This window comes from Myodes glareolus, chromosome 26 (assembly GCF_982192425.1).
Source record: "Myodes glareolus chromosome 26, mMyoGla1.1, whole genome shotgun sequence".
NCBI classification, from domain to species: Eukaryota; Metazoa; Chordata; class Mammalia; order Rodentia; family Cricetidae; genus Myodes; species Myodes glareolus.
In genome coordinates, this window is record NC_142051.1 from 35,373,134 (window position 1) to 35,398,108 (window position 24,975).

At 44.9% G+C, this 24,975-nt stretch overlaps 1 protein-coding gene and 2 long non-coding RNA genes across 5 annotated transcripts in view; 1 reads left to right on the forward strand and 2 right to left on the reverse strand.

The window, feature by feature from the left end:
• Tmcc3 (transmembrane and coiled-coil domain family 3) overlaps positions 1-24,975 on the reverse strand; it is a 262,277-nt gene that overhangs the window by 119,194 nt on the left and 118,108 nt on the right. The gene's annotated exons all lie outside the window — the stretch shown is intronic.
• LOC148117782 (uncharacterized) lies at positions 2,136-18,017 on the reverse strand. Its single transcript, XR_015736769.1, has 3 exons — positions 17,936-18,017; positions 10,819-10,872; positions 2,136-5,489 (listed from the first exon to the last, which is right to left on the reverse strand). It is a non-coding gene; the product is annotated as an uncharacterized LOC148117782 (long non-coding RNA).
• LOC125390068 (uncharacterized) lies at positions 3,966-10,318 on the forward strand. 2 transcript variants are annotated; one of them, XR_015736766.1, is made up of 4 exons: positions 3,973-4,047; positions 4,974-5,049; positions 8,093-8,387; positions 8,531-10,318. It is a non-coding gene; the product is annotated as an uncharacterized LOC125390068 (long non-coding RNA). The 2 variants fall into 2 exon arrangements; XR_007228631.3 differs by lacking the exon at positions 4,974-5,049 and having other exon boundaries at positions 3,966-4,047.

Consider the following 24,975-nt stretch of genomic DNA (forward strand, 5'->3'; position numbering starts at 1 on the left):
ATTTTATTTTTATTTGTGTGTGTATGTGGATTGTGACTGTGTGTGTCTGTCTGTCTCTGTGTGTCTGTGTGTATGCATGTCTGTCTGTCTGTCTCTGTGTGTCTGTGTGTGTGCATGGACGTCTATCTGTCTCTGTGTGTCTATGTGTGTGCATGTATGTATATCTGCCGCTATATGTCTGCGTGTATATGTGTCTGTGTCTGTGGGGGGGGGGTGCAGGTGTCCTTGGAGTCCAGAGTACAGCATCCTATGTGGAACTGGGGTTCTAGGCTGTGAGCAGCCTGGTGTGAGTGCTGGGAGCAAACTCAGATTCTCTAGAAGAGCAGCCATACTAGACACTGCTGAGCCCTCTTCTCTAGGCTCCCATCACCTATTTTATAAGGCTGCCGGCTAAGTGTGTCTTTCTTTTTCTTTCTTCCTTTTTATTTTATTTATTTATTTTGGTTTTTTTGAGACAGGGTTTCTCTGTGTAGCTTTGGAGCCTGTCCGAGAACACACTCTGTAGGCCCGGCTGGTCTCGAAGTTACAGAGATCCGCCTGCCTCTGCCTCCCAAGTGCTGGGATTAAAAGCATGCACCACCACTGCCCATCTTGCTAAGCATGTTTTTCATATGTTAAAGAGTTGAAGGGGGAAAAAAGGAGTATTTTATGACATAAAATCTAATGAAGTTAACATTTCAGTGTTCATGGAGGTTGCTAAACTCATGTGTGCTCACTTCTTACAGGTCGTCGCTGTCACGAAACATGATCAAGTAGTCGTGACAGACTACATGGCCCTCGAGACTTCAAGGACTGCATTTTCTAACTGACTCTCCACAGAAAGCATTTCCCAAGCTCTGCACTACAGCTGTTACTAATTGCACCGCCTCTTTTTTCTTACATGATAAAGAAAAGAGGCAACCCCAGTCCCTTAGAGTCTGTCAGTTTTGCACAGTTTTAGAAGTATGAAATAAGAGCCTCTAAAATACCTAAGGGGCGGAGCTTGAGGGGATTCTTCTGCACTCTCTGAGTGATGCAGATGTATGTATGCAGTGGAGGGGTTGGAGCTAGGAGAGAGAGAGAGAGAGAAAGAGAGAGAGAGAGAGAGAGAGAGAGAGAGAGAGAGAGAGAGAGAGAAACACAAACAGATTCCCCTGGACATTAGGAAGGGAATGGCATGGTAGCTCCTCCAGTCAATAGGATCAGACATGAAATGTCTATAATTAGGTATAAAACAAAACCAAAGGAGGAATCCGGGTGAGTGTGAAGGGTCAGGAGTCTTCAAAGTGCATGGCGGTCTCTCCCTACTCACCCAGCCAAGAGGCTCACAGAAGCCTGGCCTGAGTGTTTCCAAGTTCCAGCTGCTCCTGTGTGCTCTAGAGAAGGCCGCTTCTAGCTGGCGCCCTCACTCAACCATGACCCTTCATCATTCCGATCCACCAGTGACAAGGCTGGCCACTTGCCCAGCTCCAAAGCTGATCTCTGTTTATTTCTGACTCTAGGAAATGACAGAGATGTTCCATGATAACCGTATTCTGTGTCGTTATTTTAAGTATCTGATTTGTGCTGTCTATTTAGTACAGAAAATTACTCCACCCCCCCAGTATCTTTGATCAATCGCCACTCTCTTCCTCTTAAGTTCCTATCGAACATCCGCCAGTTCTTTCTCAGCCCCTCCTTTAGAGAGTACTTGGTCAAGAGGGAAAGAAGCTGGCATTGTTGAGCAAACAGGAAAATGCCATCTTCTTTGGAGAGGACAAGGCAACTGTCACAATCAGACAAAGGGCAAAGGAGGGGGTCACTTGAGGGGAGGCATATGAAGGCAGACCACATGCAAAAGGGCAGCAAATTCAAGACTGTGTGACCACACTGACCTAAAGAACACAGGAATGAACATCTTAGATTTTTTTCAATATGCCTGATTATAACAACGATCCTGGGAGATTAAGAATGAGCTGCATTTTTTTCAAGGCCAAAGAAATTAAATGACTCACTGAAGTTACCTCTATGAAGTCTTAGCTCAGTACATGGGGTTCGTTACAGACTCAACATTTACCAGCAGCAGGAACTCAATAAAGAATTGTTGGGAAAATATTATTGGTCAAATGACAACCCTCAAACCTGCTGCCTGTAGCTATTTCCACTGCTAATGGATAAAATTGGCCAGTGCTACAACAGATTTATTCTGACTTCAAGATGCAATTTGCCTGTCTGTGACGGCCAGCTTGGGTGTTACCCAAGAACCCCTCTGCCACTGAGTGAAGGCTGTATGGAAAGAGTAAAGAGAGGGCCTAGCATCTTCTTTCTTAAGCTAATCCCAATGGGTTGGATCACATAAATCTTAAAAAGCAAATATGGACCCACACTTACAGAGGAGACTTTTTAGATTTGTTTATTTTATGTGTGAGTGGTTTGTGCAAATATGTCGCCCACAGAGGCCAGAAGAGGTCGTCAGATCCCCTAGTGCTGAACTTAGGGATTGTTAAGAATCACCTTGTGGGCGCTGGGAACTGAACCAAAGTTCTCTGCAAGAGCAATACGTACTCCTAACCACTGACCCTCTGTACAGGCCCAAGGAGATACTATGTTTTAAATTATCAAGTCTTAAGGCTGCATCCTAAGCCTAACAATAAGAGGAGAAGTGACAGATAAGGGTTCTGCAGGATTCTTTAGATCATCCTTTTGTTAGAAGTCACATATATAAAATACAGTATGACCATGCACAAAAAAGTCAAAGAAAAAGCAGCTAGCTGTACCTTTGTTGTTTCCTCCTAATAATAGTGCAACTTTTAATCATTTATGACTTATTTATACCTATTGACATATTGAAACAGTGATGCAAGCGGTCACAAGTTTTCTTGCATGGCTTTAATAAATACCCTTATCATGCCCCACAATGCTCCTCAAGGCATGGGACTCCAAATGGATGATGTCATGGGCTTAGCGAGTCTTTCATCAAAATTTCATTTTTCCATCTTTGCAATAATAGCTACTGTCAGGTAAGGCCATGTAACCTTCAGTTTTCCAGACATATTGGAGATAACAAGGCATGAAATTGCTTCACAAAAGAAATCATTTTTCTGATTCAATAAAAGATACTGGAGTTTGAGGAAGCCCATTCAATGCCTGATCTGAATGATAGGGAGCAAAGAAACTCTTTAATGTCAGTCAAACTAGTCTTTGACTGAGGTATGAGTTCTGAGAAAGGGTAAGAAAAGAACTCACTTCAAAAGAAAACCGAAAGAGTAGTTGGCCACAAAAGAAACTTCCTTATTTTTATTATTCCCAAGAAAATAGCATACTGACCCCAGATTTGGCCACCACGCCACCCAGCACTGAAAGGATAACTCGGTACATCAGGTTTATTATCTGCCAGGGGCAAACTTGTTCCTCAAGCAAAGCCACTGACTGGGTAGAAACAGCACATGCTGGGTGATGATTTCCAAAAAGACAACGAAAAAGTAACATTCTTGACAACACTGCTCAAATGTTTGATTTTGCTTGCTATTTATTTATTTATTTATTTATTTTTGCTTGCTTGCTTGCTTGTTTGTTTTCCCAAGACAGGCTTTCCTGTCTTCCACTGGCTTTAAACTCTCTATATAGCTGTGGATAAACTTGAACTCCTGAACGTCCTGCCCCTAGATCCTGAGTGCTGGGATTGCAGGCATGGGCCGACACAGTTGGTTTATACAGTAACAGACTTTGGGGTGTTGTTCATACTGAGCAAGCACTCTATCTACTTATCCACATCCCCAGCCTATAGTGCAATTTTGGGGGACCACTTCTGTTCAGGTTTCTTCTCACAACCCATTAAGGCAAGAAACAGAACTGTGTTTCTAAAAGTGAATAGATTCTTGGCGTGGGAGGTCCTTCTGTTTATCTGTTGCTTTTACTGGTTAATGAATAAAGAAACTGTCTTGGCCTGTGATAGGGCAGAGTAGAGCTAGGCAGGGGTAGGGGGTGGGGTTAAGTTAAATGCTGGGAGAAAAAAGGCAGAGTCAGTGAGAAGCCATGTAGCCGCCACCAGGACAGACCCCTGCACTGGAGCCCGCTGATACTTTGCAGGTGGGTCACAACCTCATGGTGATGCACAGATTAATGGAGATGGGTTAGTTTAGGATATAAGAGTTAGCCAGAAATACGCTCAAGCTATTGGCCAAACAGTACTGCAAATAATACAGGCTTTTTGTTTGTTTGTTTTTTGTTTTGTTTTGTGTGTGTGTGTGTGTGTGTGTGTGTGTGTGTGATTATTTTGGGAGTCTGGGTGGCTGGGAAACAAATAAGCAGCCTCCCCCAACAGATATTTTATACTTTCTCTAATAAATGTGTTCATAAAGATGTTTCTTCTCTTTGATTTGTACAGTGGAGACAAACTAGAATTGACAGCACAGTTTTCAAAACAATTAGACTAGAAGGAACCTGGTTCCAGATGTCATTGGCTCCTCACTAGTGCCCCTTGCTTCAAAGTTCAGTTAGAGCCAGAACCATCTGAAAATTTGTTGGAAATGAGAAATTTCAGCCCCCTCCTCAGAGCTAAGAAATCAGAATGAGCTTTTCTTACCCCCTGTGGTCTTGATGATTTTTATAAAAGGGTATATCCTGAGTGAGAGCAACAAGAAGCTTAAAAGGGATTAGTGGAGGGTCCGGGGAGGGGGGTAATAAACTGGATCAGCCTTGGCCACTGGTAGCTGGGCACTGATATGCCAAGTCTGGGTAGCCTAGCCACTTCCAGAAGGAAGCAGGCTCTAGATACATGCAGAATGAATAATACAGTATAATATCATATGTGCCAATATAAGGATAATGAAAGAGTGTGTGCCCAGATTCATAAATGTGCATGGCGTTATAGGAGTAAATAGAAGTTAACAGTGGTTATTTCTGGGTTAGATAAGGGATCCTCTTAATATCTTTCAAATGTTGTACCAATCGTATGTATCTCTGATATGTTTACTGCATTGGCGGGTCAGGACTTTTCCCTCCCTTCCTTTCAGAACTACTGGCCCATGGAGAATGCACATCTCAGGGGAGGGGTCCCGACACAAGCAACCAGCACTCCCTCTTCTCCAAGTAAGCGAGGGGTGGAGACTATCACAACCACTCTTGAAAACCACTGTCAGAAGCCAGCCAGGGTGAGCTGCAGAAGGTTGGGAATTATTTTCCCCAGGGACAGAGGTGACCTAGCATTTGCATGCTGCAGGGCGATCTCACAACTTATCAGTTCTTCCAGAACCTCAGGGTCGCTGGCCTGATCTGTTGGGTTCTAGAATTACCGAGTCTTGCTTCAAAACAAACTTCAGTTTCTGGAGGTCATTTTTTTTTTCTAATATTCCCCTGTCCCGCTAGCACACGGATGGCAAGAGGCATTCAGTGCTTCTGTCCCAGTTCAGACGGAGGAGAAATGATGCTATGAAGTGGTCCTCCTTCTCTGACAGTCTGATTATTGATTATCCGAGTGTCAGTTGGCTTCTGCCATAAATCCGGGTGACACGCGACAGCCACTGTGTGCTCTGGTGGTGAAACAGCAAACACAGGAACACGTCAGGGTGACCTAAGGCAGTCCCGGCCAAGACCACCTACACAGCGACAGCTGCTGCTGGGGGAAGCGATTTGACTGCTATTTGAGTCTGCTATAGCTTCACGGCTTTCAGATGTGCAGCTTAAGCATGGCAGCGCTGGTGTTTCCAGCAAGCTACAAGTCACTGCAAATTAACCCGTTATCTTTAGAAGACACTTGATGCCAACCTTGGAAACTCATCCCCCTGCACCACGCAGTTATCTCCCTTACGGGTTGTGAGCAATCACGAGGCAGCCCTCTGAAGTTGGCCTCTGTGTGGGTGGCAGGGAGTGAGCTGGGAAGGCGGTACTTGTTTTCTACCAGAGAACACAGGTCTGGTTTTGATGCATTCCCTAATGAACACCCAGGGTCCGTATGCTTGTATCTTTCCAGGCCTCAGACTTCTCACTAGCCCACCCACCCCAGCAAACAAGGTAGATAGTATCAGAGTTTCCTAAAATGCACCAAGACCAAAAACAGTTGAACAGAAGAGGTGGTGCCCAAGAGATTTCTCAATCATGCTGTTGTGATGGGGGCTATGGCTTTGGGTGGCTTTTGGGTTTTTTGTTCCTCCCAAGGCCTACCTGCCCTAGGCAATGCTTAGCAAGTGCTGGCTGAAATGAACAACACCTGTCTTCATGGCAGCTGCCCAAAAGGAAGAGGAATAATTTCAATATTTAAAAGAATTCAATATGAAAACCTGTGGGCTCTCCAGTTTAAATATATTCAAAATGCACAAGACATCATTATTCTTTTAATGAATAATTCCTCCACAAATTCCTCCACAGTTTAGAGGAATGTGTGGTTCTTTTCACTTGGAGGGATTTAGAATTTATATGGATGGCGGTTGGGCATGGGAGGCAGAGGCAGGTGGATTTCTGTGAGTTCGAGACTAGCCTGGTCTTCATAGTGAGGTTCAGGATAGCCTGGGCCACATAGAGAGACCACCTCAAAACAAACAAACAAACAAATTATAGGGATGGTTCCAGACTAAACAACCTCGCTCAGGGCCTTTAAGTTTGGGCAGACTGGGAAGCAAGTCCGCCAAGAGTGAGCCATTGCGTCTTCAGGACTAGGGGAACATCCTTGCCCGGCTTCACACCACACCTCCCAGATCTGCCTGTCATCCAAGAGAACAAGACGAAAAGCCACGCCAGGTGCCTGCATCCATTCATCCATCCATTGCATTTTTTTTTAAAGCAAATCAGAATGGTTTGAAATGGTGTGATGAGGGAGAGCTTGGCACAAGTGACATCCATGGCGGCTCTCCGTACTGGGGTGGGGAACAGGCAGGGAGAAAGAGCAGTCAGGCTGCGAGTCTGAGCTGAGCGGTCCACGGCTGAGCTTGAAGTAACATGTAGTCCCTAGCTGCGAGGACTTAGAACCGGTGAACACAGGCTATAGAGAATTAACATAAGGACTGCAATTTTCACCTTTAGGCGGAGTGTGTATGCATACCTGTATGTGTATCATACATGTGATCATACATGTGATGCATATGGAAGAAATATATTCTCAACATTATACTACATGGTGGGTAGATAAAATTAACCCAACGGCACAGTGGCTTTATTGTCACCAACAAATGAACTGTCTCTGCAAGTGACAGAGTGGGACTCATCCCATAGGGCTCTCGACCCACTAAGGTGAACTTCATCCCCAGAGAGTTAGCAGACAGCAAAATGATCAATTTTCTTTAAGTTTAGAAAGTCACTCTGACTCCGATATGGTTTAAATGCCCATGTTGCCCCAAACTTCATGCTGAAATTTAATCATCGACAGGGCAATTCCTTGAGGAAGTGATTTACACACAAGGACTCCATTCTTGTGAAGGGGACCAGTGCCCAGAACATCAACTTCAGAAAACTCCCTGGTCCTTCATCTGTCTCTCAATCGTCTGAGTTCACGGTGCTCACCCCACCTCTGCCATTGTGAGGATGCTGCATGAAAGGGTCAAACTCATCTGTAACTTGATCTTAGACTCCCAGCCTCCAGAGGAAAAAGAGAGACCTGTCTATGGTTTATCAGTCAGCTCAGCTAAGATATTTGCTATAAGTCGAACGGTGGGGGGTGGCACACGCCTTTAATCTCAGCACACGGGAGGCAGAGGCAGAGGCAGAGGCAGAGGCAGAGGCAGAGGCAGACAGATCTCTGTGAGTTCGAGGCCAGCCTGGTCTACAGAGCTAGTTCTGCAGATAGTTTAGGATAGCCAGGGCTACACGGAGAAACTCAGTCTCAAAAAGGTATTTGCCATGACAGCTACATAGAGCAAGGTAGCCAGCCAGCTACAATATCCTATTGTATCTTTTAGAAAGGCCAACATGTTTCACAGTCAGGGAAGATGGCAGTGAACAATCATCATGGTTTTCTTTAAACTGGAAGCCATTGATACAACACCAAAGAGCCAATGGATTTCTTAGTAACGATTCTGTAATGAACACAGATTTTAGAGTTGACTACCTGTGCTTAAGGTCACTTAACTATATTTAAGCTAAGTCTAGATATATGATTTTGGACATATAATTTAACTATATTATATGCTTTGTTTCCATCTAGAAAAGAAAAGGAACACACATCGAGAATAACAAATGGAACATTCGATAAGACTTTCAGACAGGCACTCGACACGCTGCAATTAATCAGAACACGGTTCCCGTCATCATGGATCTATACACAAAGCATGCCCATTTAACAAATGCTTACTATGCTAATCATAAATCCATCCTTCTTCAATATCCGGCCTCCATTTCCACCAGAGCAACACTGAAAACCGATCTTCTTGTATTACTGGATCCCACCCACCCTGATATGAACGAAACCAGGCACAGGGCAAATGCGGCCAAAGTCTTAGGTAAGCGGGTGAAATAATATTGGTAATGTTTAAAAACACTTTGAAAATAAGTCATGGAATGTGTGGTGTTCGTTGTGTTCCTTAAGGATCAAAAGGAAGAGAAAAGGGGATCCTAAACTTAGATACCCTTCTTTTTTCCATAGGATATAAAGGAAATGATCAGTAAAAGATATTGAAGATTCATTGAAACTAAATTGTAGTTTGCCATCATGAGAAGATAAAGCACCACTTTGGACCTATGGCTGCCCACACTCACTCGCCCCATCTAAAGCCAGACAGAGCCTGCTCACAGGATTCTTCCTACTAACATGCTTTAGAAACTAAGAGTGGGCTTTATGTAAAGACCACAGAAAGCAGTAAGACTTCGATGCCTTTTCTGATCTCACAAACGTTTGGCCCCTCAACAGCATACAAGGGAGGATGCTGAGTTTCCAGCAGGTTGCACGATTGCACTCTGAGGGTGAGGTCCTAAGGAGGAGGTGACCATCTGCCATATAGTCTGAATGTCCCCACCAGGACGTCACATTGACATTTAATGCTCAGTCTGAAGGATTAGGAGGTAGGGCCGCTAAGAGGAGACTGAGCCACAAGGACCCTGTCCTCCTGGGTGGATAAATCCACAGGCAGATGGCTTACTGAGAGCTGCTTACTCCAGTCACCATACCTCGGGGCACTGCAGAGTCCCTATCAGCAAGGGGGTTCTCACCATGTGTGCCCAACCCACCCCCAACTCCGGCTACCTCAACCTTCAGAACCATTTTTTTTAAACATTATTTTTAAAATAATTTATTTTTACTTTATGAGCATTGGTGTTTTGCCTACATGTATATCTGGGTTGGATCCCCAGGAACTGGACTTACAGACAGCTATGAGCTATCATGTGGATGTTGGGAATTGAACCCAGGTCCTCTGGTAGAGCAACCAGGGCTCTTTAACCACTGAGTCATCTCTCCAGATCCTAAGTGATTTTCTTTTTGATTTTTTTCAATACAGGGTTTCTTTGTGAAACAGTCCTGGAACTCTTTCTGCAGACCCCGGTGGCCTCGAACTCACAGAGATCCAGCTGCCTCTGCCTCCAAACTGCTGGGAATAAAGGCATGTGCCACCACCACCCAGTTCAATTTTTTAAAACATTTTTAAAAAATTTAAAAATAAATTACCCAACCTGTGATGCTCAGATATAAGCAGCAGAAAACAGATCAAGAGTAAGGCCAGTAGCGACTCCGTGAGTAAAGTGTTTGACACATAAGCAAACACGAAGACCTGAATTCGATCCCCAACTTCTCCATAAAAACCCAGGCACAGTGGCCCACTCCTCTCATTCCCGTGCTGGGAGGTGGAGCTAGGCCGGTCCCAGGGGCCTTGCTGGACTGCCACTTCAGTCAATATCTTCAGGTTCAGTGAGAGGACTCGTCTCAAAGAAGTGGAGAGGGATGGAGACACGGAACACTGATCTCCAGCTTCTGCACACGCACCACACACATACATGAACACATATGTGCACATACATACATGTATGTGCATAACCCCAAACAGACAAAGACAAAAGACCAAGAGTGGATATTTCAGACAGGGAGATGATCAGAGGAGGAGAAAGAATTGCAGTCAGGCAAAGAAGCAACACCAAGACTTGGAATTAACCAGAAGGGCCAGGTTCCCAATGCAGGCACCTGGCACAAACACCCAAGCCACACAGAAGGCATACTATTACCAGAGCAAGAGATTTGTAGGCAGAGAGATTCCACAGAGATCCTGTTCTTTGTGAGAAGAAACAAACAAACAAACAAACAATCTATCAACTGCTCTGAAATCAAATTCAATGGAAAAGTGTCTGCGGTATAAAAAGCACCCCACCCCTGTAAAGAACCTTACAGACAATGGGAACAGTCAGTCTGTATATTTCAATAAACCAAGCCTTTTCACTGCCTCAATTCTCTCTGTAATTTATACAATTTTCTCCCCTGGACATGTTTATCAAATCGTTTATCGTGACTCCCAGAGGAAGATAAAGGGATAATTTTATTTTAGAATAGCGTGTCCTATAGTGCTGAGAGCTGAAAAGTCCACAGTTATTACTTATGCTCAGCCATTCTCAATCAGAGCCAATTCTACCTCATCTTTGCCATCACTCCCTTTCTCCATGGCTCCGCATCTAATCAAAGAGTAGATCCTAACACCAGTTTCTCTTTATTGCTGCAAAAAAACACCCAACAAGAGCAATCCAAGAAGGAGAGGGCTTCTTGCTTTGGGCTAACAGTTCCAAGGTGTGGTTGATCATCGTGGGGAAAGTTACGGTAGGAGCTGGACGTAGCCGGTCATACTCTGCTGGGATGGACAGCTGCTGATGCCCAGCCCCCTTTCTTCTTTTCATTCTGTCCAAGAATCCAGCCCACGGAATGGTGCTGCCCACATTTAGAGAGTGTCTTCCTACCTCATTAACTGTACGTGCCCGTGGTTTGGTTCCATGGTGGGTCTGAATCCTGTCCTGTTGACAGTCGAGATTAATGAGTTAATACAAATACGTGTTAAGCAAAAAAAGATAAGGACAATTTAAAAACATGAAAATAACACCACTCTTATATAAAAGCAACAATAACTGGACTTTAATGTTTCCAAGATGGTGTCTAATCCTTAAGTTTCCAAATGGTTCAACATCTCTCTCTCTCTCTTTCACACACACACACACACAAACACACACACACTTTAGACAAACTGAATGTGAGTTTTCCTGAGTAAAGAGTGATTTGTAAGTTGGACAGCACCCAGAGGCAAAAAACGGTCCAGGGGAACTCTGCCCCACAGGATGAGGCGGGGAACAGTTACAGACGGAGAGTGGAATGGAGTCCAGAAACCCTGCGTTGCCTGGAGCCTGGCACTGCTTGTGCGGGCATGGCCCGATCAGCCCATAGCCTGTGACTGGCTGAAACTTAGCTGGTGTGGTTGGCTGAGGCCAATCTGTTTGTTACTAAATATACTCCAAAGTTTGACCTTCCAGTGTGTTTACCTGCTAAGTCGTGTTGCTGTTCTTTAAGAAGCGAGGTCTGCGTAGAAGGGCAGCCTCAACCCAGAGTTTCCTTTCATGGTTTTGTTTTACAGGTTGTTAAATCATGATTCACTCAGACAAGATTCATTAGCCACTAGCTAATGGGGCCTTCTTTCTTATTACATTCTTCTAGTATGTTTGCTACATTTAAAACGTTACATAGTTACTAATTTAACATGGACTGCAGACTCTTGTTTTCATTTAGTAAGTCAGAGGAAGGCAGAGTCCCACGGCTGAGAGCAGAACGCTGCTGGGTCCTCCACTGCTCAGGATCAGCAGAGCAACGGGGGAGGGGGGGGTAAATAGTGTAGCAGCCACAAGATGGGCTTCCCCTGCCCCCCAGAAGGCAGCTAGGCAAGAGTGCGTTAATATATAAAATGATTAAAGAAGTACTATTACAGAACTGGAGAATTCCCAGCAGGACGACAACGCAGATGGCAGTCCCAAGGGCTGTCAGCACATCTCAGGGTCACGGGGCTGTGGATCTTGCCTGATCCAGGCCTGGTTACAAACATCTGCCTTCCCAGAGGATTGCTGTGGGCGCTGTGCTCACATATCTACCGGCTCTCTTGCTTGTTCTCATTACAAATATAACCCAAGCCATAGATTACTTGGCAAATCTAATTAAATAAGCATCAACTGAACCACACAATCTCACCATGCAGAAATACCCGCCGTTCTGGTCAGGAAGGGACCTTCGGTTCTAAGTCAAAGATCTAAAGGGAGCTTCTTAAGTAGCAAGGGAAACTAGATGATCAGAAACTTTAAAAGAGGTCTGGGCTGTTGGTAAGGCGTGATACAGGAAATGAGCGATGTCACCCAAAACCTGATTTTGCTCCATCTCTCGGATCGGACTTTCTCGGTATCCATTCTCATCGTGGGTGTGTAACAGCCATTACCTACAGGCCCTAGGATTACAAGTGTCTTCCTCACACCAAAGAAGGAAAATCCATCTATAACCCAGCTGGTCCTGGTGAGGCTAGGGTAAATTATCTGGCTACCTTTGAATGCCTGGTGACAGAGGAACACACTGTATGAACACGCTTAGCCTTAGCCTCTCATTCAGGCACAGTTGGCCTTCCCTAAATATGGGTCCTTCAGAAACAGTGGGTCCTTCAGGAAGATGCAAGGAGGCGTGCGAGGGAGGTGACAGATGACATTCCATGGCCGCCCTCTATATTTGCTTTTCTCTGATAAGACCCTACCATTCATTACTAATTTTTGCAAACTTGGGGGAGAAGATATTTTCAACTCTTCAAGCACAGGCTGATGCCTTAGACTCGGCAGACACCGCAAGCATTTGTCGAGTCGTGTAGAAAATGATCGAAAAGATCTTAAAGGTAGAAAACCCAAACATATGAACGAGCCACTCCACCTGCACTAAAAACCACAATCTGTATTTGCACAAATGTTTGACACTTTCGGTTGGCTGTGCAAACATGGAGCCCTCGGTTGTTCAAATATTTATCATGTTTCCCTGCCTCTGCTTGTAACATGAGACAAAGAACCATGTCACCGTATGTCAAACTCCTAGAAACAGAGAGTCGAAGGGCGGTTACCAACAGTTGGTACTGGGGTAGAGTAGCTAGAAACAAAGAAACGCCAATCAAGGGTACAGAGAATCCTTGAGATAAGAGGAATAACCTTTGGGGAGGAATTACACAGGACTGCGGCTGTAATTAATAGCAGATATTTTTAAACTGCATGAAAAACAATGTTTGGGGTTAGAGAGATGGCTCAGAAGTTAAGGGTATTTGTTGAGCTGGGTATTATATCACGTTTTTTCTTTGGAACCACTAATCAACTAGCTCCCAAATTATGACACAGAGACTTATTAATTTTGAATGCTCTGCCTTAGCTTAGCTCTTTTCTGGTCACCTCTTTTAACTTAAATTAACCTGTTTCTCTTTATCTACCACTTGCAGTGGGGTTCGTTGCCTTTATTGCTTCTGTATATCTGACTTTCACTGCTTCTCACGTGTCTAGCTGGCTGGCATCTCCCTGGCTTCTTGTACTGGGCGTGTCCCTCATTCTCTCTGCCTCCTTCTCTTGTTCCTCTCTTCCTTCTCTCCAGCCTGGATTTCTCCTCCTATTTATTCTCTCTGCCTGCCAGTCCTGCCCATCCTTTCTCCTGGCTAGTATTGGCCATTCAGTTCTTTATTAGACCAATCGGGAACCTTAGGCAGGCAAGGTGCAACAGATGCAGCATAAAGAAAAGTAATACACCTTTAGACAGCTGAAGTCATATTCTGCAGCATAAACAAATGCAATACATCTTTGCTTGTTAATATTGCACAACAGGGCATGATGATGCACGCCTTTAATCCCAGCACTTGGGAGACAGAAGGAGGAGGGTCTCTCTGTGAGTTCAAGGCCAGCCTGGTCTACAGAGTGAGTTTCAGGAAAGCCATAGCTACGTAGTAATACCCTGTCTCATAGAACAACAACAACAAAAAAGTGCTTGTTGCTTTTCCAGAGATCAGAGACCAGAGTTTGTTCTCAACACCACCATAGTGGCTCACAAGCATCTGTCATCCCAGTTCCAGGGTATCCAATGCCCTCTTCTCTTCCGTGGGCACCAGGCACATACACACATGCTTTGTACATACTTACATGCAAGCAACACACCCATACACATACATGCAATTTAAAAAGGATAGCATGTAAATATTCTCCCACAAAGGATAAAGGGTTATGTCAATTACCTTGATCTAATCATCTCACCAGGTAACCACCCTACCCCATAAATATACACAGTTGTTGTCTCTATCAGTTCAGATTTTAGAAAAGGCATCATGACAATGCCAGCTTCTTAACGTTTCCTTAGAAAGTCTACAATCCACAGTACTTGAATCGGCTGGTTGAACTTGATACCACCCACTGATTTGATTTCTCATGGGGCTCTAAACTTTGTTTTACAGGTTTCAAGCATGTTGAGATGGCTTCTGTTCTGTTCTGTTCAGCTCTGGGTGTGGTATCTCCAGGTCTGCTGTTCAGAGGACATGACTTTTGATCCTGCTTAGCTTTTACTGAATTTTGGGGCTCAGAGTCCCATGTGATGGCATACACCTGTAATCCAGCACTGGGGAAACAAGCAGGAGGACCTGGAGTGAGAACAAGACCCTATCCCCAAGGCAAGCAAAGCAAAGCAAAATAAAACATGCCCCTGTCTCAGGGAAGTTTGTCAATAGATCAGTATCTGTTGAAAGTGGTTTTCAACTGCCTTTGATAAACATACCCTGATCTGTCAGCCTTGTTTCTACCTTTTGGCCTTAAAACTGAAAGGAAATTTATCAAAACCCATCTCCGGAGGCTGGAGAGATGGCTGAGTGGTTAAGAGCACTGATTGCTCTCCCAGAGGACCTGACTTCAATTCCCAAACCCACTTGGAGGCTCATAGGTATCTGGAACTCCAGCATCAGGGAATCTAATGCTGTCTTCTGACCCCCACAGGTACTAGACACACATGTCGTACACAGACATACACTCATATGCATAATAAAATAAATAAAAATTCATCTCTTGGCTTTGTTTTACTGCACAGGCTTGAATTGCCTTGGATTGTACCCTTCTTACATTATGTTGTCTCAAGACTGGTAATTCATGGCAATTGTCCCAGGCCTGGGATCTTTTTAAACACACGGAAATGTCTGGGCACTGTTGGCTATTTTTAACTCTGCCACTCTGCCACTCTTCAGTTCAGTCCAAAATCCTGGGGAGATGTCTCCCCTCTTCCAGATCCTTCCTGCCCAGGAAACGACGCTACAGGTGAGCGAGGACTGGCTCTGAGCTCAGCACGACTGCCCTTTCCTCACTGCATGCAACAGTTCCCCTGAAGCAGACGCACAGTGTTGGTGACAGAACTTGGGAGCTCTCAAGGCTGTGGCTTCTGTTGGCTCGTCTCGAGCTCATAGGTAGCTATCAGTCCCCATCTGCTGCTTCTCTCAGCTGTCTGCAGTCAGGTGGAAACCTGAGTCAGGTCCCGGATGGCTACATGGGGACTGATATACTGTTAGACTGATATACTGTTAGTTCTCGATGTGGGCAGCACAGCAGAATCATCTGGAGAGCTTTGAAACCACATGGGTTCTGGCTCAGCAGCGCGCAGGTACGTTTTTATACATTATTATTATTATTGTTATTATTATTATTATGTTTGTGAAGTGATTCATTTAACGTCATGACGTCAAGGTCCCAAGAGGCTACAGGAGGGAATTCCTTCTAAAAGTGAAATACAGTCTGCGGCTTATCTGCGCTGCAAGTCAATTCATCCCCTGCAGCAGAGGGTCTGCCACGCAGTCCAGGGGACATGCTTGGCGCTCCACAAACCACATCTGATCCATTCAGCAGCCCTGTGAAGCTGGCGCTTTTATTGTCCTCATTGAATAGATGCAAAAAAATGAATCCGGAAAATGTCAGGTAAGCCATCCAGGCACACACACACACACACACAGACACGCACACACACAAAAGGAGGGCGAAGTGTTCAGGCAGAACTCAAAGAAATACCTTTAGTTCTAGTACACATTTTGCCACATAACCCATGCTTCACCCTGATGAACATGTTTAGACGAGAATGTTTGGGCTCACCTCACAATTCGGGAGGTATTGGCATCCAACCTGGCCCCTCTATCTAGTTCCCACCAGCTCTTTGGCTATTGCTTTTGGTAGTTTTTAAATTATTTATGTGCATGAATGTTTTGCCAGCTTACTATGTCTTTGCACCACGCACACGCCTGGTGCCCATGGAGGGCAGAGAAAAACACAGAATCCTCTGGAATTCAAATTATGGATGACTGTGAGCCACCCTGTTGAAGCTGGGAATCGAACCTGAGGCCTCTGGAAGAGCAGCCGATGCTTTTAGCAATTGAGCCTTCTCTCTAGCCTGGCAATATTTTTTTATCTTAAAGGGTCTCTGTGAGGGGGGCCTGGATGCCCAAAAGCTAGCCTCAAGTCACTCCTGTGTGCACATTCCCTCTGTCCACTGACCTCCTAACCCACCTGCCCTCTCTGCCCTGCCGTTATCTCTAGTTTGTCTCCAGCTACCCTCAGATGGTCCAATGGTTACTCCCAGTTGTCTGTGAGTAACAGATGCCTGTTATTGCACCAATGAACCCATTTTTTTCCACGCTAGCTTCTACAAAGCTGTGTGTCTCTCACTGTGAGTATTAAGGGCTATGCCTGTTCTTTTAAACCTATACATTGGATTGCCCTATGGCTGCTGTTAAGCTTATTTCTATAAGTTTGGCCCATTATCTGAGGACTTCCACAAAACCTGAGGCCAAGATGTCAGGGGTTTTTATTTCTCTGAGAGTGGGTCTTACTCTATAGCCCAGGACAGCCTGGAACTCACTATGTAGCCCAGATTGACCTTAAACCCACAGCTATTCCCCTGCCTCAGCCTTCTGAGAACTAGGATCATAGGCACAAGCCACCACCCCATCACCATTTGCCTTAATGAGGTATCTTCCTGAGACTTCTACAACGTCTGAAAATTTATTAAAATGTTTCTAAGTCACTAATACTATTTTCTACTCTAGATGTTATTCAGTTGGACCTCAAACCAACAGGATTGACATTTTCCGGCAAAAGTCACGCGTCAGGCTGTGCCTCACTCACTCGACAACATTATTTTAAGGGGTCTCATGATTACTTGATTGAAATTAAGATTCATGCTGTTTCCCCAGTCAGGTTGCCATAATGAACCTTCCTTGGGAATCCTGACCAGCTCCTACTGATGGCTTCATTCTTTGCTAATTACTGCACTGCATTGAGAATCCATTATGAGCTACACATGAAATGTCAAAAACAAACTACAAAAAAAAAAATAGCTTCACCCTTTTCTATCACTGTTTCTGTCCTCCACAGCATCCCTGAACCTCCAGCAGTTGCTAGATGGTCATCTGGGATGTGAGCTGACAGAATTTTCCAAATATCTTTTTACCTAGGTGTGGCTTAAGTGTCTTTTTTTTCTTGAAAATTTTATGTAGATAATTGTAGCTTTAAAGTCAGCTCTAAGAAGCAACACAAAATGTTCCCGGGTGCTCTTTACCCATTTTCCTCCAGTGGTTTCCAGAACTGTATCTGGATGTGGACACTGGTACCATTCATCCATCTTGCTCACATTTCCTCAGTTTCAGTCATACTAACACGAGTGATCACACGTGAACACACATATACACCCACACACAGACAGAGAGACAGGCAGACGTGCATACATATATGCATACATATATGTATGTCTATGTATTTGTATATATATATATATATTTACTAATACTGATGTGAGTGATCACACACAGAGATAGGCAAACATGCATATACATACACATACACACACACATATATAAATATGTATCAGACAGGGTTTCACTATACAGTGCTGATTGTCCTGGAACTCGCTATGTAGACCAGGCGAGTCTCAGACGCAGAGAAATCGGCCTGCCTCTGCTTCCTGAGGGTTAGGATGAAAGTCGCACACCACCGGCTGCAGGCCAGACCTTACCGCACTGTGGAACCATGCCCTGGTCCGGACCCAGCAGTCCACTCTCACTGCCTCTTCGTTAATCTCTTTCACATTGGCTGGGCATGTCAGGGTAGACCTGAAATCCAAGAGGCAGAAGCAGGGGCAGGAGGATAAGGCCAGTCTGGGCTTTCCAGCAGGACCGTGTCTTAACAAACCGGAACAAAATGGGCCAGAACAGAACAACAGAAAACCTACAAAAACCAAAGGAATGATCATGGTTTGTTCTGCTGGTTTTGGTGTTGACATCAACTGTCAGAGACCAAAGGGGGAGGGAAACAAAGGGTTGAGAGGCCACACTTCTGCTGGACTGTTGGCCTTCTGAGCAATTCCTTAGACTGCAAATACCACTTTTCAAGTGGACTACTGTTTTCCCTAGACTAAGAAGTGCTTAGGTTTCTCTGTTTTATAAACCCTTCTGTAATTTCTTTGGAAGGCCGCTTAACAAACCGTGGAGAGGTTTTCTTTTTTTCTTCCAGATGTATACCAAAGGCAGTTTCTCTCCATTACAAGTGTTTCTAGGACATCTTTCCCTTGAGTGTTAAATGCCACAGCATCCACAGCTATCTGAATATAATAAAGTACCATTCTTCAGAGTTGACTAGCTGATAAACAAGACCGCATTCTACACCACTTTGGGAGCTACAGTGGCTACTTTGTTGCCCTTCTAATGACCACACGTTGTGGGTGACTACTCCAAGCGCTGACTTTGTTTGCGGGCAGACAGGAAGTGTAGCTTTATGGATCAGCCCGTATCTCTGTCACAACTTTCCAGCTCTTTTAGGGCAGGACAATTTAATGGCGGTGTGGATTATGTCACAAGGATTTGATATAAACAGGTGTTAGCTGCAGTTGGCTAAGTCTTGGTCTGAGGCAATCATGGTAACTCCATTTTCTCAAATGGTTAATAGATGGGTGTGTGATACAACCCCAGTGAATGGAATGTGGACCAGTCCCAATAGATGGCATCTGAGCCAATTCCAGCAGATGCCAGGCGGTCCAATCCCAGTGGATAGTGTGTGACCTAATCCTGGGGATAGAATGTGAGCCAGTCCCAGGGGATGCTGTGTGAGTCAGTCCTAGTGTATGAGCCGAGTCTCTGGGAAGGCTCCCAGGAAAGGTGACCTCTTTAAGGCTAGTAGAAGAGATAACCCTTCTCTGTCCCTTTGGGTATTATCAAATCTGGATGTGATAGCTGGGATTGCTGTGACCATCTTGCTTTGTCCTGCAGATGTGGCTACCAAACACAGAAAGGCAGAACCCTGAGAAACAAAGAGAGGTCAGAAACTTATATACTGTGCCTGGGGCCCACTTCACTTCTTAGGCAAACAAAAACACAACAAACAAACAAAATGTTCCTTAAGGCAATGGTTTAGCTGAAAAGCATCTTAATTACAACACCACCATCCCTGGTTCAGCACTTACCAATCCACGTCACAGGGGACAGATATCCAGCAAAATAGCATTTGTGGGGATGGCCAGCAACCTGAACCCCAAACTCCAGCAAAATTAGAATTCTTCCCACTGCAAACAAGTCAACGCCTTCTAAAATACCACACACACACACACACACACACACACACACTTTTTTTGCTCAAAAAATTAAATAACAAATACCAGTGCGAGAAGAATAATAGCAAACCTATACTTATTTAATATGAATAGAAAGCAAGATTGATAATTTTTCATTTCCCCCTAAATTGGCATGTTTCGTCTGCTCCTCTCCTTGCAGATTTCCCCCTCTTGCTTGGAGCCTCTCCCTGGCTGCCCCGCTAATGCGTGCTGCATGCAAATGTGCGGAGCCTCATCAGTCTTATTAGGCGCGGTTCCAACTGGCCACCCCACATGAACACAATTAAAAGTTAAACATCAATTAAAATTCACAGAATCCATTTAGCTTCCTGAAAAAAGCACTAAATAACTGAACACATTTGGGGCACAAATTAATCTCCATCGCTTTCCCTAGGACTCTTTAGTCATCAAACAGACTAGGCCTGGTTTAGATTTTTAATTCACTCAGTCCCCACTGAGGAGGTAATGAAAAACAAGGCCAGGACCCCGGTAAGAAGGAAGGGCCACGCGGACCGAGTGGTCTGTCGGTGATAGGGGTACCAAAGCACTACGATAGTGATTGTTTGGATAGGAAATGTTCCCCCGTAGGCTCACACATTGTTCTTTAGCTGGCAGCCATATTTTATGGGGTTCTAGAAACTTCTTCCTCATTGGAAGAAGTCGGTCTCTGAACGTTATGCCTGATCTTGATCCTTTCCTTGCTCTCCCATTTCCTGTCTGCATGGGGCAAGCAGCCTCTCCCTCCACACTCTCCCACCTCTGGGACGCACGGCCTCACCTCAGGCTCCAGATAAAGGAGCCGGCCATCCACAGGCCGAGAACTCTGAAATTCTGAACCAGAATGAACAATTCCCTCTGTAAACCGCTCTCACGGAGCTTTGGTCATGACTATGGAAGGTTAATGACTACAGAAAGAGGGTGAACCCTGTTATTCCTTTGGGACACTTTAAGAACTAACCATGCCCACTCCAGCTACTTCTGACCTCGTCGCCATCTTGGCTCCTTTTTCTTTTCCTGTCCGTCTCTTACCATGTACACATGTGTTTTTCCTCTCTCTCTATGTTTGTCTATGTCTCCCCTTCTTTAAGTAATAAATGTTTAGCTTTATGTATAGCCTTATGTTCATTTACTCTGCCGTCCACCGCATCCAGCCACCTGACTCTGCTGCTCGCCCGGGGACCCTGACTCCCCCGACCGCATGGCGCTGCCATCCTGGAGATCTTGCGGGAACCCACAGCCACTAGCAGCTGCTCTCCTAGCTGCCTGGGACATCCCAACATCATATTATTTTTAAAAAAGAACAATAAACCCTGCCTGGGATGATGTGTGTGTGTGCGTGCGTGCGTGCGTGCGTGTGTGCGTGTGTGTGTGTGTGTGTGTGTGTGTGTGTGTGTGTGTGTGTGCATCATCTCTTTTGGGAATTTGTGGTGTTGTGCTCCTCAGTTTCAAGGTTCAGTAGGCATTTCAAGTGGTGGAGATACATTCCAAAGAGAAAACATAATTTTCTTCCCAGCTCCGCCCCCTTCCCAGTCTTCTACTTCCACATATGTTCTCAATTCTACTCACAGCATCTCCCTGTTTTTCTCTATTTGGTTGGTTGGTTGGTTGGTTGGTTTGAATGCTTGCTTGTTTTCCTCTGTATCTCAGACCAATCCACCAACAACAGCCCAATCTTTTACAAACTAAGTATGATCTCTTTGCTCTCCCTAAAATCTTCTACTAGCTCCCCACTGCACTTTAAAAACTATTAATGTGTGTGTGTGTGTGTGTGTGTGTGAGAGAGAGAGAGAGAGAGAGAGAGAGAGAGAGAGAGAGGTGGCCAGAGGCCAGTGTCAGGCGTCTTTCTCAATTGCTTTCACATTCTATTTAGGCAAGGTCTCTCCCCTTCACCTAAAACCTGCCCCTTCGGCTAAACTACCTTGCCAGAGACTCCAGGCAGCAGCCTGTCTGCCACACTAGCACTGGGGTTACAGACACACACCACAATCAGCTTTTTATGAGGGTGCTGGGGATCTGACCTCGGGCCCTCAAGCTTGAAAGGCCAGCGCTTTATTGACTGAGCTATCTCCCACCATCACCCCCAACTGCACTATAGAACTAGAAACCAGAATCTGTTTCCTACTGTAAAAACAAAACAACCCCCCACAGTTTAGCAGCTGAACACGTCATAAATCTATCCTTCTACAGTTCTGGAGAGCGGTCTGAAATCAAAGAGCTGTCAGGGCTGTGTTCCTGACTGCAGTTCTCAGCCTTCCTAAGGCTGCGGCTCCTTAATGCAGTTCCTCAGGTTGTGGTGACCCCAATCATGAATTTATTTCATTGTTTTGCTATTGTTATGAATCATAATGTAAACATCCAACATACGGCCCCAAGGGGGTCGCGACCCACAGGTTGAGAACAACTGTTCTGGAGGCTTCCCAGGAGAACACATATCCTTATTTCTTGGCTTCTGGAGGCTGTCTGCATCTTTGGACTCATGACTACTCCTCACCTCCTCTGACTCTGACCCTCTTATAAGGTCTCCTCTGCACCTCGCCTCATCACGTCGGTGAGGCTTCTTTCACTGGGCAAGGTAACATTCTCAAAAGTTCTAGGGACACGGAGTGGAGTGGGGATAGCCAGGCAGTCAGAAAACCAAACCAACACCATGCAAAACTCGAACACTTCCTCACTGTGCCTTAGCTGGCATAGGTAGGGCTGGCTCGGCTCAGCCTTGAGGAGTCCCCGGCCCCAGCTCTCCCTCCGCTGACCTCCTCCTGCTACAGCCTCTGTCTGTTTCCCTGCGTCCTGACTGTTCATCGGTCTTCTAAGAACAACCTCCCTCCTGTAGCTCTCATGGGTGATCCATGACCTCGAGGACCACAGTCCTATTCTTCCTGTCATCTGAGGTCATCTCGCATCAGTGAGTGGACTCGGGGGCAGAGTCCAGCCTGCCCTGTTCCAGCATTGCTGGATCAATGATCAACTGTGGCCATTGCGTATTTGTTGGAGGAATAAACTGTCTGACGAATGCTTCCGATTTTCCAAAAGCACACCCCCACAAGTCGTTTGCTTTCCTAATCCATATGTTTATGTAAATATTCTTTAAAATGCCTGCATACAGGCATGTTCAGCCTGCATCAGTAGCCAGGATGACATTAAATGAGACGAAATGCATTAAAAACAACTAATAAAGCCTACAACAGAGTGAGGGGAGGGAAGGAGGTGGGATGGGGGGATAGAGCCGAGAAAATTATGGATCACATAATTACTATGTATGAAGACTTACAGGCATTAATTACAGACGATTCTAAACTCAATATGACTTTTAGTGGAAAAAAGCTTCCAACAAGCAGACCTTCACGCTGTAAGTGTTAAAGCAAAGAGGAAAATTGATTCTTAGACTCTCTCTGTGTGTGTCTCTGTCTGCCTGTGTGTGTGTGTGTGTGTGTGTGTGTATGTGTGTGTGTGCAGGTGCATGTACACGAGAGGGTATATGTATCTGTGTGTCTCTGTGGAGGTCAGAGGCTGACATTAGGTGTCTTCCTCTACCACTGTCTACTGTAGTAGAGACAGAGCCTCTCCCTGAACCTAGAGCTCATCCATTGGCTGGGCTGGCCAGCCAATGATCTCTAGGCCTCCGCTTGTCTCCACCTCCCTCCTGCTACCCCAGCGCTGAGGTTAAGGGTGTATGTCATTATTCTTGACCTTTTATGCTGGGATCCACACCCAAGAGCTCACAACTGTGTAGCAAGCTCTTTACCAACTAAGCCATCTCTTCAGTCCTTGGATATACTTTGAAAACGGACTCACAATTATTGTAGGTACGTATGGGCGATTATTCAAGATCTATATACAATGTATAATGACCAAGCGAGAGTGATGACATTTCTTTCCCCTCAGATATTTATCATTACTTTGAACATGGGAATGACCTTTGAACTCTTCTCTGTTGCGAGCTCTTTTATGAACTATGTAGAGGCTGATTGACAGTCCGGTCATGGTGCTGCAGAACCCTGGAACTTACTCTGCGATCGGTATTTGGTACCAAAATCCAACCCATCTCCCTCTGCCCTTCCTAGTCTCCTATACCTTATTCCATGTAAAACTTTCAGCATTCCCATATGAGAGCATGAAGTGTTATTCTGTGTGTGGTTTATTTCTCTTAACATAAAGCCCTCCAGTTCAATTGGATATAGAATAGACTTTATTTACAAACTATCCTGCATTACCCAGGACAGCCTATGAGCTAGAGGCTGGAGTGAGAGAGCTTTATGTAAAATACTCCCTTTAATATTCAAAGTCTTGCTATGGAACAGGCACTATTACCACAGAGTCATAGTTGAAATAACCTAACTTGCTCAAATTTATAGAGCGGATATGTGTAACCAGGAGGATTCACGACTTCAGGGCCTCAGTGTTACACCTACCAAAGACCCCACTCTACCCATTTTAATTCATTATTCTGGCTACAACTAAGAGTTTGTAAGGAAGCATCAGCCTGCTCTTCAGAGACATGGGGTTAATAGGCTGAAGGGCCCTGTGCTCCAGGAGATGCACATAACCCAAGAGCCAAAAATGAAGTTCAGTGTATTGTTGTGGAATCATCCTGTACATTGTGAATATATGTTACTCTCATTGGTAAATAAAGAACTGACTGGCCAGTAGCCAGGCAAGGTGGGAGAGCCGCACTGAGAGCCCTGGGAGAAAGAAGGGCAGAGTCAGCAGAGTTGCCATGAGAAACAGAGGAAGCAAGACATGTTGTAGGACAGGTAAAGCCATGAGTCACATGACAATACATAGATTAATAGAAATGGGTTAATTTAAGTTGTATGAGCTAGTTAATAATAAACCTGAGCTATCGGCCAAGTATTTGTAATCAATATTGAGTCTCTGTGTTAGTTATTTGGGAATTGGTGGGTGGGACAGAAACTTCTACCTACAGCGTATTACTACAGAACATGCTACTTATTCCTAATTATGACCATGCCCCAGGAATCTGGGCTTTATTTTTAGGTATCTGACTCTTCTACTTCATGTCCAGTGAGTGTAGACTTTGTCTCAGTTCCTCTGCTAGCTCTCTTCATAATTACTTCATTTCAAAACCAAAGACATATACTTTATTTCAAAAATAAAGATAAGCTACACCAACACTGTAAATACATCTAATCAAAAGTAGGTCTCCTTCCAATCCCATTCTAGATGTCCTTTACTACAAACAACAGTGGTCAACACAGGCATGCATGTGCACACACGCACACATGTGCACGTGGACAGGCACACACACAGAGGCTAGAGGGTTACTTCAGATAGTGGAATAAGACATCTGGATACCTGGAGACTTTTACAAGGTTTCTCAGAAATCCTAATTGGATCTCAAATGTGCTCCATGGCAACTGGAAGAACTTATGAAATATTTAAAGGAGGGGGAGGGCAAATCCACGGTCCTGGCTGCAGCAAGAGGGATTTCT